The sequence below is a fragment of the Helobdella robusta genome, assembly GCF_000326865.2.
Source record: "Helobdella robusta unplaced genomic scaffold HELROscaffold_1, whole genome shotgun sequence".
NCBI classification, from domain to species: domain Eukaryota; kingdom Metazoa; phylum Annelida; class Clitellata; order Rhynchobdellida; family Glossiphoniidae; genus Helobdella; species Helobdella robusta.
In genome coordinates, this window is record NW_008703570.1 from 13,294,477 (window position 1) to 13,296,976 (window position 2,500).

Sequence of the window (2,500 nt, forward strand, 5' to 3'; positions counted from 1 at the left end):
GCTGGTATTTTTAGATATGAGCGCAGCTTTTGACTGCGTTGATCACGATATCCTCTTAAGACGACTGGCAATCTGTTTTGGTTTATCAGGTACAGTGGAATTATGGTTTCGGTCTTATTTGTTACAACGAACGCAACAGGTGTTATTTATGGATGATTTATCGGCAATTCATTTGGTTTCAACTGGTGTGCCACAGGGCTCGGTGTTAGGACCAATATTATTTTTGTTATATACGGCTGAGATTTTTAATATACTGGATTTTCATGGATTTATGGGTCACGCTTTTGCAGACGATATTCAGATAACAGTAAATGGACCCCCAGAAAGATTCCAATCTATAGTTGATAACTTTGTCCAGTGTTTATCGGATATTAATGACTGGATGGCAACAAATCGATTGAAGCTAAATCGGAGCAAGACTCAACTGTTGCCAGTTGGTACATGGCAGCAGCTTTCTAAGATGAATATAGATTTTGTTTTGATTGACGATTTGAATATACAATTTTGTTCCACAGCAACAAGTCTAGGTTGGATATTAGATTCCAGATTGACAATGGTTGAACATATAAAATTTTTATCCAAAGTATGTACTGTTCAATTACGAAAATTGAATTTGATGAGAAGATCAATAGATAAAAAAACGACTGAATGTTTGGTTCATGCATTCATTCACTCGAGACTCGATTACTGTAATAGTTTGTATTATGGATTGCCGGAGAAGTCAATTGCTATGATTCAGTCTATTCATAATCGTGCAGCAAAAGTCGTGGTTGGTGGGGCAAAGTTTGATCATGTAACTCCTATATTTAAAGAACTGCACTAGTTGACGATTGAAAAAAGGGTGATTTTTAAAATATCTATGATCATGTTCAGATGTTTGGATGGATGCGCACCAAAATACCTCGTTGACAAATGTTTGCCACGATTGGTTTCAACACGAACAATTCGACTTCGGTGTGATGAATTGAATTACATGATGATTCCGCCTACCCGTTTGAAGATTGGAACAAGAAATTTTTCGGTTTGTGGACCAGCTGTGTGGAATAGCCTTCCTTTTTATTAAAGAAATCATGAATTAAATTTAATTATGTTTAAGAAATTATTGAAAACTTACCTGTTTTTGTTGTAACAAACAATTTATGTTTATGATTTATTGAATTTATTTATAGATTTTATAGATGCGGTCATTCATGAGTTTATTGCATTATTTATGATGGCGCCTTTGAGATAATAATTTAATTGGCGCTGTATAAATGTCCTGATAATAATAATAATAATAATAATAATAATACATGCATACATACATACATACATACATACATGCATACATACATACATACATAAATACATACATACATACATACATACATACATACATACATGCATACATACATACATACATACACACAACACACATACATATAGACATACATGGCATTACTCAAACATGGGGTCCGCTTCAATGCACATACATTCATCGAATAAACAATTAACTCACAACATTATTGCAAAGTCAATATCTTTTTGAAAATAAAATAATTATAATTATTATCATCATTCTTTTTATTATTATTTTTATTAATATTATTGTTAATAATAATATTATTATTTATTTCATTTGTTTTGGTTTTGATATTACCGCCGAAAACAAAAAATTTTTTTCTTCTCGTTTTTGTGATGTTTTAAAAAAAATCTAATGGCTCCCTTTGTCTGCCTGGCGACCGACAATGGAAGATGGACTGATGGAGAGAAAGGAAGGGAGTAATGAAGGAAGGAAAAAAAGAAATAGGGTGATTGAGTGAGTGAGTGTGTGAGTGAGTGAGTGAGAGAGTGAGTGAGTAAGGGTGTGAGTGAGTGAGTGAGTGAGTGAGCGAGTAAAAAAGAGTGAGAAAGTGAAAAAGCAAGAAAAGAAAAATATTGAAAAAAAGAAAAGATAGAATAAGAGAAAAATTTAGAAAGAACAAAAAATTTAGAGAGAAAGAAAAAAGGATAGAAAAATAAAGTGAGAGGAAGAGGAGAGAAAGAAAGAGAAAGAGAGAGAGAAGGTGAGAGAGAAAAGGAGAGAAAGAGAGAGAAGGGAAAAGTTACGAAAGAAGGAAATAAGGGAGAATGTAGGCGTAATGGAAGAGTTGAAACAAAGTACAAAAAAAAAAGTTAATAAAAATCGTGAAAAACTGAAAAATATTAAAAACAAAAATATTTTTTTCTGGAGCAATTTCAAAGCCATTTTTTTGAAAATCAAGAGCACTCGTGAATTGGTGACACCACATTCAATAAAGTTTCGACGTTCAGTCGTCAAAAATTGTTTGAAGTAGTTGAAGTAGCTTTCATAGCCACTCGCAGAAGCTTATAGCAGATTTTAATCCACTTCCTTCAAATTCAGTTCTCAAAAATAAGTAAAAAAAATGATTGCTTTTTACATTCGGACACATACATACATGCACACTTACATATATACTCACAAACACGTACAAATACACATTTTTAATGGCTTTCTCTC